The following is a 13034-nucleotide window of genomic DNA, read 5'->3' on the forward strand; positions in this document are numbered from 1 at the left end:
AGAGACATAGATTTTTTATCTTACTGAGAATTGCTTATATGTAATATTCTGAGAAGTCCATTGAGGAGAATACAGTGGAGAGAGTAAATATAGAAGAGCTTATCATCTGCATTCAGAAGCACCAACTATGTAGCAATTCAAAGTGTTTTCTAATTTGCCCATCTGGACGTCATACCGAAACATTTTCATGATTCATTTATACAGTCAAGTAGAGTTCAAGTCAATCTATTACTTTTGAATAGTAATTTAAAATTAATATCAAAGCCATCAAAATAAACAACCATAACATTAAAAAAAAGCTAATGTTAATACTTTTGATTCTGCAGTGTAATCATATAGAATAAATTCATACTCAACATTTTCATAAAGCTCTATAATAATGGCAGGAAAAATGTAAAAAAAAAGTCATCTAAAAAATAAGGAATTATTATGATTTTCCACTGCAAGCATGGTAATAATAGATATAATTGCCTAGAAATATGTGGCAATAGTCACAGAACATACAGAAAAAAGCATATAGGCAATAGTATATGGTAAAACAAACAAACAAACAAACAACAAAAAAAACCATGAGGGAACACCACAACTAGTTACTCAGATCCAGAAGTTCCACATTAATTTGATTCCAAATATATTGATGGTAGTATTCTATTATAACAGTGATTTATTTTCCTTCCTTCTTTGTCTGCTGCTATGTTATATATAGCACACTTCCGTTTCACAGAGCTCCATATTGCCACCTGCTGTAGTACATCTGATATTGCACTCCTATAATAATGGTAATGAATACTTATTATCTCTTGTAATTACTTTTGCAATCAAAACTCCTTTATTTCTATTTATTTCCTTATAAACAGTAAATTTCTTGTATCTGTGTTTTCTTACTAAGAAGAAAGCTCTACATGAGACAACTATAGATCAAAAATACAATCCTTTCTCTCTTAAGTACAAATAAATCAGAGGTTTAATAAATCACATCATAGTAACTCAAAAAAAAAAGAAAATCAAAATTTATATTTAGCCACACATTGAATTTCCTCATTTATTGATAAGCCTGACAATGTAAGTCAAAGAGATTTTTTTTAAATATTCTTTCTCAGTTTTAACACTCCATATTCAAAATGAATACATATGTACTATTATACGCTTCCCAACCATCTTCTCTTTAAATTAATCTTGAGTGATGACATATCTATTTTTTGCTCATCCATGTCTATTCATATTGTATATTTGAAATTATTTTTTAAGTCCATGATGGAGGCATTTACTACATACTGGTTGTAAAATTTGGGGTCTTCCAGCTGATAAAATCAAAGATTTGTTCTCTAACATTACTGTTTCTCAGTCACAGTTCTGCTGGTCAGAAATCCAGGTAGGCTTGGCTAGATTCTGTATTCAGGGTCTCCCGAAGCTGAAATCAAAGTGTCGGCCAACTGAATTCTTACTGGAGATCGGGGTCCGAGTCCAAGCTCATTCCTTTTATTGACAGAATTCAGTTCTTTGCAGTAGTAGGACTGAAGTCCTCCTTAATTTTCTGGCTTTTAGCCTGTGGGCCTCTCTCATGTGTCCTGTTTTATCCTCCATCCAGCAATAACACATCCACTCCTCATGTTTTAAATCTCTCAGACTTCTTTTATCACCAGACAAAGAAAGTTCTGTTATTAAGGGCTCATGTAATTTGATAAGGCCCAGCACAATAATCTCCCTATCTCAAGGTTAGCTGTGACATATAACCTAACATAATCATGAGAGTGATATCTCACCATATTTACAGGGAATTAAGGTGAGTCACCTTTGAAAGCCATTTTATGTATTCGATTTACCAAGCCAGGGGGAAAAGAATGATTCCTTCAAAAAGTACACATATAAAGCAAATCTACAATGATTTCTTCAAATTGTGGCATCCCAACACATTTATAATCTGTTGCCTAAAATGCAAGGCCAAGTTATAGAGCTGTACTGTCTGTCATCCCCACATCAAATATCTGTCTTTGGGTAGCATTTAATGTTTATAACATTTTCCTGCTTTCCATTAGAGTAATTGTTTTGTCTCTCTCCCTCCAGTGGAAGATTATTATGCCTACAATCTATCTACATAAGCATTATGGGTTGCAAATGTATATCTTCTCCCTCGTGACTATTATATACATCATCTGTTACCTTTTTCCATTAAGCTAATGAATTGTTGACAGTTGTGGTTAGAACAATCTGGAATCTTTAAATATTGTGTTTAAAGTAAAAAAAGAAAGAAAGAAAGGAAGGAAGCAAGGAAGGAAGGAAGGAAGGAAGGAAGGAAGGAAGGAAAGAAGGAAGGAAGGAACAAAAATTAAATCTTCCACAGTCAAACCTACTGAACAACATCTGTTTTGCATTCAGAATATAGCAAGAAGTTCTTGCTTCCTACTGACAACACAAGATATCTAAATGGGTTATTAAGTAGACTCCTCTCCTACCTTAGTCAAACCAAACTTGATGATTACATAGTTTAGACTATGTAATTGGCTCCCTTAACAAGAAACTATTGAAAAAGACACATTTTGTAGAGCGCAAACTTTTATTTACCACTGATTTGTATAAAATATCAAATTTAACCACAATTAATGGCAACAAATTATACATGCATGATGAGTTGGATTCTAGTCATTGGAATCACTCTGTAAAAGACATTTTGGTTTTTTTCACCAGATAATTCACTGAGACCCAACAAAATAATCTATTTTAAATGGTCTTTCTTTGGTTTGAAATTCGAAAGTATATTATAATCTCTAGGTTTAGCTTTGAAATGTGTGAAGATGTAGGTGACTCTCCTGCGATGCCCTGTATTTGACCTCTCATATGAAGTTCATCCCTATATATTCGACTGCTGCTGCAATTTCTCCACTTTTAAATTCCTATTTTCAAGAAATAACAAACCCAGCAATTAAAAATTGGTATTCATTTCATAATATTAACTTTTCTCCTCCTCCACTTGATATCAGTACTACCATGATTTTTTTATTACTAAACTAAAATCCCTGAAAAAATTTGATCCAGACATTTCCCTTTACCTCCTAAATTAGTTACTCACTGAAGCTTGTCCTAGATTGTTTTCTTCTTGTTCCACTGAAGATACTTCAGTCCACTGCTCTATCATCTCAATCGTAAGTCACTGTACAGTTGGGTAATTGGTTTCTTTACCTTCAGTAGTCTCTGTCCACTTCAGTCAGACTAATCCCTGTGAAACACTGGTTTCATCATGTTAGCAAAGGACTCAAGGGCTTATTACAGCTCCCACTTGGAATCAAGCCCAATTTCCTTCTCTTGATTGTAAAGACCATCATTCCTTCAACTTTATTTTCTACTACTTTGACATACACTATCTATTGCTGTTGTGTTTATGTTCTTACTACCTTCATATGAACTTTTTTTGGTCAATTTCTGCACCAAATTGCAACGTACTATGCTGCATCATATTCTCCATTTTGAATTTTCCTAATTCCTATTTACTCAAAGTTGTCTCAGTTTTGACCTCACTTATTACGTAAACACTTAAAAAAAAAAAGTTCTATCTTCCCTTCCAAAATGCATACATTTTGTCTCGGAATGTGTGTTCATTTACACTCATACACATATGCTTTATTATCTAATAGGTTCTTAAATGGTAGATTATAGTGGACTATAACACTGCATTCAGCATGTCACATGTATTGTACAGATATCGACTCATATATTCAAATATATTAAAGCATACACAAAACATTTGAAACTTTAGGCGGCCATGTTTTGGATCAACTGTGATTGACCCCACTCTCAACTCTAGGTGTGACCCCTGATGAGATTAAGCCTATAATTCAAATTTTTCTACTTATAGGGATCAGGTTAGGGACGGCAAAAGGATTTAGTTTAGGACAATGCAAGGCTGTATTTAAAGAGTCCTTCTAGCTATGAGGAGAAAATTGCCATCTGATTTGTTGGATGGCATTTTAAGAAGATACGAAATCTCAAACTATTGCAGTGATTTTCTGACCTTGAAGCAATTAAGAATCATACCTGACTCTTCTATAGCAATTATATTACAACAAACACTTAACTGAGAGCTTTACGTTATCAGTTTATTAAATTTTCATAATAATTTGAGGTAGATACCATCATTGTACTCTCTTTCAAATAAGGATACGGTGGCCCAGATGGGAAACTTAGGCAGAGGTAAGGAAACCAAGGCTGCACAATTATTCAAATATAGGTAATTGGTTCTTGAGTCTAACTTACTAAATATACCCTATATAAGAGGTCATCATATGGAGTTGTAATTATAGTGTAAGAGTCATAGAAAATATGGATAAGAAATAATTCCTCCAAGATATTGGTTTATGCATCAAACCTTGCCTGAATCTTTATATATTTTACTTGCAGAGCCAATAGATATTCTGTTGCTTCTGGATTTTATTGTTTGTCTGGTTAATTTTTCTGCCTTGTTCTCTTTGTTTATGTGTTAAGTCAGGTGTGACTCATCATCCTAATTTAATCACACTGTGTTCATTGAGAAAATGGAAGGTATTCACCATAATGACCAAAACTTATGGGTTTTGGAAACTCATTGCAAAATGGCACTCTAAATCTACAACTGTGACTTAAACAAATTAAATTTTTATGTTTCATTATGATTCTCATTTTCCTGTTTTGATTCAGAGAAGTGGCTAATTGCTCATGATTTCATAAAGCACAACTCACCACAAGATAAAATAAATCTTATTTCTATTTCTTTTATCTTGCCTGCTCATACATTATTGAATAATATAATTAGTACACAAATATTGCAAGACGAATCATTTAAATACTATTTGATTCACAACATCATTAGTGATTCAACATAGCACTATTTATTTTCCTTAATTAAACATATCAATCCCAGGGGATTGGATGGTTTGAAAGAGTGTTATTGGCAGTTGATTTATTTATCTGTTGTTTAGTTTGTTGACTTACTCATTTATTACCTCCAGGTCACTGAGCATGATCAAATCGTAGTGGGGAGTTTCTCTTATTATAAGATGGGAGTATCCTGATGTGCATGAGTGACCTGGTTACACCAATATTGTTCCTTCACATAAGGTATGAACATTCATATCATTAATGTGAGTACTTGCATGGAGACATTATTTCAGGCTCGCGCACTAAATGAAATTTTGACAGTCTTTTCAAGCAGATCACCTTTCCCAAGCTGATGAGAATATATTGGCAGTAGATGAAAAGGTGTTCCTGCATTTCTGGGGTTAGTCTAGGAAGAAATTATAAAGTATGAATAAATGTCCCCTTTTTAACCTTCTCTTTCTAAGCTATTCCTTCACTTGACATCACTTGAGTAGGTCTCATTACAGTTTGTTCTGGTTCAAAACAAAATCATCACATGTTTTACTCTTATGCACTCTCTTCTCAGTTGGCTCTCTGAACATATAAAGATGTATTTGTTTTATTGTGTATATACAAGTAGTATATGATCATTGTAAAAAAAAAAGTCTAAAATGAGAAAGCAGTTAAATGATACTACTGAAGTCACTGAAATATAATGACACATAGTTGGTGGTTGTGCAATGTTAAAGTTTTAGACATATAAAAAACATCTAACCACCTATTTATTTAGTGATATTAGTTATATTTAATAAAATATGATCTCTAATGCCTAGAAAAGGGTTTGCATGTTGTGGAAGGTCAATAAATATATGGTCAAATAATTCACTATATATGAGGATATACATTATTTAGATATACATTATTATAAAGTCAATATAGTATACTATAATTTTTACAAATTTGCTTTACTATTTTCAAAACAATAATATATTGAGGTAGTCTTAGATTTTGCATATATTCATGTTAGACTTGACAATTATCTTCATCTCTGATAGGGCCCAATTCTTCTTACTTCAAAGTTAAAGGAACTTCCAGCTGGATTAAATTAATGTTATCATATGCGGTTGGGTGATCAAGTAGGTTTTTCTTTATAAACTCTGAAATATTTTCAAAGATATGTCTTTCTCCTTTGCTTAAAATCAGCTTGTATGCCCACTGTTCCAGTGACGTACAGTTACCTAACAGACTAATTCAAAATTCAGTGGCTTAAACAATGATTTCTTGAATCTCCCAGTTGAGTGTGTCAGGAATTCAGGAAAGACTTGGCTAGGCAGTTCCTTTGTTTTCCTGAGATTAACTGAGGTGACGTGGGGCTTGGGGGAGTTCAACTATTGGTTGGGCTTATCTTGGGTGTCCAAGATGGTTTTACTTACATGTGTGACATCTTAGAGGGGACAGCTGGAAGGCAGGGCTCAACTGGCCCCTTCATTTTACCATGTAATCTTAGGTCTCTCCATGTGATCTCACCAGCAGGGTAGTGAAATGTCTTATATATTATCTGAGGGCATCCTAAGATCAAAGTAAAAGCTACAAGGCTTTTTAAATGCTAAGGCCAAAACTAGTGTGGTCAAAGTAGTCACAGGTCAGTCCATATTTAAAGGGAGGAACCATAAACCCCACTTTATGATGTCCTATCTTCAGCCATCTTAAATTGTTATACTGAAATGAGGCGTATATAATATTAATTTCACAATTTTTATTCTTCCCCCTCATATGAAATGTAAAAAAAAAAAAAGTATCAAAATAGATTGTATTTTGAATGAAAGAAATAGAAAAAGGAAGCAGACCCTAGATTTGTTCTTCCTCCATGTATACATTTTTCAGGAGGCAAGAAAAAACAAACACATAGAGTGGTTTAATTTATATATGCCATATTGTAAAACAGGGCGAAAAAGAGTAGCACATATTATTCTTAATTGAGTTAAATTAGATCATAGCCTATTTCCTTTTCCTCTTTTTCTTGCATTAACTGAATGTTCAAAGTGCATTCTTGAGGAACCAAAAAAAGAGAATCCTCTTTCTCTAGTCATCTTATTTTTTACCTGTTCTGTTTTATACATTTGAGAATACCAATAAAATGAGTAACCCTCTATAACCCTCTATTGATAAAGAGATCTTGTATAAGTTTGAGCTTGGCTGTAATTTAATTTCCTCTGCTGTTGAATTTTCGTAACCTTCTGCAACCTTCATTTTATGCTTGGAGTGTCTTATTTTATTTATTTACTTTTTGAAGCCAATTTAAAGTAGTCTGTTTTCTAGCAGCTCCTAAGATTATTTATAAAGCTATCTTCTTAATCTTACTGGATTTCAACTTTTGATTGTGTATACCTGAAAAATGGGCCACAAAGCCTCAGCTGGCACTAACTGACATTTCATTATTATATCAGTGAAGCTGCTTCACTATTGGGAAGTTCCCAGGAAATGTAGTGATAGTTCTTTATATTTTTGAAAATTTCATGAGCAAATGATTTAAAGATTCTTGCTTCTGATTTCATTGAGAAGCTTATAATGTGTTGAGTAGATATGGTGCATATTTTCCATTTTGATTTTTTCCCGTAATTGTTATAGGCAGCAACATGAATTTTCACCAAATACCTTTATCAGCTCTTTCCGGGCGTCCTATTTATTTCAGATTCTAATCTTTAATCCCTCTACATTCATTTTAAGCTTATAGGCTGTCATATGCCTCTTCTGTTACCTGACAACTCTTCTTTTTATTTTAACCGTTGTGTAGTTAGAGAAATTTTTCTACTAGAGATAAGGATTACTAGAGAGAAATCTGAACACAATTTCACAAAAAGAAAAACCATGTTTTAGTGAAATGAGGGTGATGTAATGGTGTAAAGGGAAGAAAACAAGAGCTAATTTGAAAGAAATAAAACAGAAAAACATCAATATCTCAAAATTTTCCCTTCCAGTTTAGCAGCATTGAAAAGAATAAGACTAGGAAATATATAAAAAGTAAAACAATAATAATAAAAGTGATTAAAAAGTAGAAACTCTGAAGGAGTCAAAGGTCAAGGATATATAAATAAAAAGACCATTTTTACTTAATTTTGCCAGTATTTCAATTTCTATAAACAGCACAGTACCAATTTTGATAGGATTTCATATTATCTGCATTCTGATGCATTTGTTTGATGTTATAAACCAAACCAATAATTATGAACCTTCTTTTATTATGTTCTATTGCAAATAATCTTTTTTCTTCTTTAACTTTAAATATATATTTTTAAATACAAGGAGTCTGTATTTATATTTAGCCATCAGCCATAATGAAAAAAAATATATTGAGAAATTTAAAATATATAAACTATATTGATAAGATGATGTTTAATTTCTGTAAGTGGGGACAATTTCTTTTGAGTCAGTCTTCAAGCACAGCTATACATTATGGATTTTCTGCCAGAACAACTGTGGGCACCATAATTTTGTAGTGCAGATTCTTATAAAAAGATAGATTACATTTTTCCAGCATAATCAGATGTTAAAAAAAGTGAATGATTAGGGTTAATTTTAGAAGTCTAGAAAACAATTGGACTTATGCAACATAATTATTAACAACAATATCATCTGTTACATTTAATAAATAGGAACAAAGGTAAAAATGAAATAAGCTTTCATGCAAGTATGAAGTGCATCATAGCACAGGCATATAAAACAGGGTTAAATATTCTACACATTTATTTAGAAGCCTGGTAAAAATTGTTAGTATGTATTAGAGATCCCATTTATTCAGGTAAATAGGCACCAGTGTCTCCTGCATTGTGCAAAAAAAAAAAAAAAAAAAAAAAAAATTTAAGGGAAGACTCAATTTCAGGATATAATCAGAATTAGCTTCATGGAGCCTATTCTATTTATGGGTCATCCCACTGGAATCCCATATGGAGACCTAAACTAAAATGAAAACTCACTTTTAAAGACTGAAGTAGTTACTTCAAGCATGGGACATTTGGGCTCAGTCAAGCCGGTAAGTAATTTAGAACAGTATTTGGCCTCAGAGAGATTTGATCCTAAACTTGCCAGCTGTGAGTTGAGCTTGTCACCTAAGCTCTCAAAGCCTTCATCTCCTGTGGGGTTAATGACTACTGTCCAATAACACTTGTTAAAATGTTTAGCAAGGTGCGGGTCACATGTTAATTGCTCAATTAGGTCTGTTGTCATTGCTGCTATTACTTGGATTGCCCTCAGATAGAGTTCCAAGTTTACTTCTGCTGAACAGGTCAAATATTGAGACTCCAAAGGCAGTTACCATATTCTGTAATTTGAAGATGTCTGTGGTGTTCCTGATGTGTAGCCCCAGTGTACCTTCTTCAGCCTTATAGAGTAAACACTGAAATAATGTTCATTTTTCATATTGACATTAACATATGGAAATTAAGAATAGTAAAAGGAAAGACAGAGAAAAAAGTATAGTAAAAAAAAAAAAAAATCAAGAAACTGATCCTTGAGCCAAAATAGCACAGTAGGTAAATGCTGCATTTACCTTCTTTCATAACCCCATCAAAATTACAACTAATCTACAAAACAACCATTATTGAGGATTGCCTAAAATCAAGATGAACTGAAGCCTTTCAGCTAAACACATGCAGAAGAAGCCACCTCCAGACTGGTAGGAAGGTCAGAGATGCAGATTGGGCTGGTCCTTAAAGATCAGGAAGGCATTTTCCACTGTGGGGGTCCCTCCCCATCCCCTAGAAGGGCAAGAGATCCCAGCCCCACTTCAGCCCAGTGTTCCAATGCCCAGGGGAGGAGTCCCCATTATTTCTTCTTGTGAAAACCAGCGGAGATTGTGACTGAGTGAGACTGAATGTGACTGAGACCTTCCACTCACAGGTGTTCCTCTTAAAGGGACCACATGTGGACTTACGCACCAACGAAATCACTCGCTCTGAGCTCCAGCACTGGGGCAGCAGCTGAAAAGGTGGCAGGGACATATGGTGGGGAATTGAGTTGTCTGGCTTGGGTCAGGGGCTGGAGAGGCTTTCTTTTGGACAGGGGAGCTGGTGGAGGCCATTGTTTCTTTGTTGAGCCCTCCCCCTTCCTGGCATGCAAACACAGGCAGCCTCTGTATCTGAGTCTCCATAGTTCGTTCCTCATGCCCTGGTAATTAGAGACCTGGCCGTGCCCAACTTTCAGGCACACCCAGGCTGCTTTCAGTGGCTTTTTCATGTAGGCTGCCTGCCTTGGCTCAAACTGCAGACTTTCCTGGGCTCTCAAAGGTTCATGGAACCCAGCCAAGCAGCATCTGGCTTGAGCATATCCTGTGCCTGTCTGAGCAGCCCTAAGCCGGTACTAGTGGGAAACAGCCTTGGTTTGCAGCTTGGCCTCTCAAGGCACTTCCAAGCACAGCATGAGTGGCAGCCATCTGCAGATTTCTTTCTGGCTCCTGCTGGGTGGCTCCAGGTAGGGGCCAGGCTGTGGCTGAACTTGACCTACAGCAGATCCACTCCAAGGTGGTCCTGGGGCGGGCACCCCTTGTGGCCAGCTTCAAAATGAGCTGCAGCATCACCCAGCCACCTCCAAGTACAATACACCCTAGGGGCAGATTGGGCAGGCACCAGAGTCCTTCTGAAGCAGATCCTGCTCTGTAGGATCAGCCCCTGCACAACAACTCTTCCACTATAGTCAAGGCCAGTCCTCACAACCAGTGAGCCCTAGGGTCAGTCTTTCCCATTGATGTGCAATTATCAACAAAGGCTCAACTACAAGAGGAGGGCACACACAACACACACAAGGGACATACCTGGAGCACGTGGATCAGGTGACCAGAAAGACTGCACCATGGAAACCTACAGGACACCTGCTACATAAAGCCATTCTACTAAGACTGGAAGATATAGCAGCTCTACCTAATACATAGAAACAGACACTGAGAGGCAGCCAAAATCGGGAGACAAAGAAACACATCACAAATAAAAGAACAGAACAAAGCTCTAGAAAAACAACTAAACACAATTGAGATAAGCAATCTATCAGATGGAGAGTTTCAAACACTGGTTATAAGAATTCTCAATGATCTCAGGGAGAACTTCAACAAGAGATAGAAAGCATAAAAATGGAGATGAAAACCATAAAAAAGGAACAAGTCAGAAATAAAGGATACAATAACAGAAATGAAGAATGCATTACAAGCAATCAACAGTAGATTAGATGAAGCAGAGGATCCAACCAGTGATATAGAAGATAAGGTAGTAGAAGATACCCAAACAGAACCCCAAAAAGAAAAAAGAATCCAAAAAAATGAGGAAAGTTTAAGGGGCCTCTGGGGCAATATCAAGTGTACCAACATTCACATTATAGGGATACCAGAAGGAGAAGAGAGAAAGCAAAGACTTGAAAACCTATTTGAAGAAATAATGACTGAAAACTTCCCTAGCCTGGCGAAGGAAATAAATATACAAGCCCAGGAAGTGCACAGAGAGTACCAAATAAGATGAATCCAAAAAGGCCCACACCAAGACACATCATAATTAAAATTCCAAATGTTATATACAAAGAGAATCTTAAATGCAGAAAGAGAAAAGCAGTTAGTCACCTACAAGGTAGCCCCCATATGACTGTCAGCTGATTTCTCAACAAACTTTGCAGGCTAGAAGGGAGTGGCAGGAAATATTCCAAGTGATAAAAAGCAACAACATACAACCAATATTGGTCTACCCAGCAAGGCTGTCATTTAGAATTAAAGGACAGATATGGAGCAGATAAGTGTGTCTTCTACTACCTTATCTTCTACGTCACTGGTTGGATCCTCTGCTTCATCTAATCTACTGTTGATTCCCTGTAATATAGTCTTCATTTCTGTCTGGGAAAGACAAGACAAAGCTGAAGGAATTCATTACCACCAAAACAGTATTATAAGGAATCTTAGAGGGACTTCTTTAAGATAGGAGGGGGATTAAGGATGGGTGAAAGGAGAAGGGATTAAGAAGTACAAGTTGGTTGTTATACAGTAGTCATGGGGATATAGGGTATAGCATAAGGAATATACACAATACTATTGTAATAACTAGGTATGGTGCCAGTTATTACAATAGTATTGTGTAAATTCCTAGGGAAGATAGTCAATAGTACTATAATAGCTATATAAGATGTCAGAGGGGTAGTAGTTTGAGGAGTGAGTTATCACTTTATGAGAAGTTTCAATGTCTGTTATGTTGCTTTGTACATCTGCAACTAATAAATAATGTGCATTCTGTCTACTCAAGATCATGGTCCTAGTTATTGCCATTGTAAAAGCAGAAGCTTCCTCAGAGAAACATTGCTGGAATCAAGCATAGTTTGTCTCACAGGAGAAAAGAGCATTTTAAATCATAGGATTAAAGAAGCATGATATGTAGGTAGTATCCTTCTAACAAAATGACCATGCCCATTTCCTGTCCTTTACTTCATTGGGATAAAGCTCTACCATTACTAGAGAGCACATGAGTAAGAAATAACGTAACTATTTTATTTGACTCAATTTGAGAATATTTCTAAAGAGCACCTTATGAAACAACCAAGAGCATAAACTTTGGTGATCAAATTACTTAAAAAATTAAAGGCTGTTTATACACACTTGGCCATAATGTTGAATTTGCTGAGAAGAGATTATCTACATAATAGCACCTGGAAACATGAGGATTTCCAAATTTTTCTATCAGGACTGAGTACTGAAAAATATATTTAAATTTCTGTGGTTACCTTCTATAGTACTATTGCCTCATTAAAGTTTTGAGATTCTATTTCTACTCTTAATAGCCAACAAAAATCTACTTTAAGAGCCAGAGTACCAGATTCAAATATTTGTGCACAGTAAAGAATATGCTAGTATGTTTGCTCTTGTCAAAGAATAAGATTAATGAGGAAGTTTGATACAAGTCAAAGTCCACAACTATTTAATATTCTTTGCACGTTTAATTAGTTGGTCCATCATTAATCATATTTAGTTGCACTTGATTTTTTTTTGTAGAATTTATATGGCAATTTTATCACAGTGACTGTTCTTAGGAGGTTTATCACAGTGATTACAGCTCTATTAATTATTCCACATATTTGGGGATTGTTTCAAAGTCAGTGTATTATTTTTAAAAGCAAGGTTATCAGCAGAGAAAGGTGCTAGATGACTTGTTTAGATACCTTCCATTATGTTAAGACAATTTTAATAT

This window comes from Rhinolophus sinicus, linkage group LG06 (genome assembly GCF_036562045.2).
Source record: "Rhinolophus sinicus isolate RSC01 linkage group LG06, ASM3656204v1, whole genome shotgun sequence".
NCBI classification, from domain to species: Eukaryota; Metazoa; Chordata; class Mammalia; order Chiroptera; family Rhinolophidae; genus Rhinolophus; species Rhinolophus sinicus.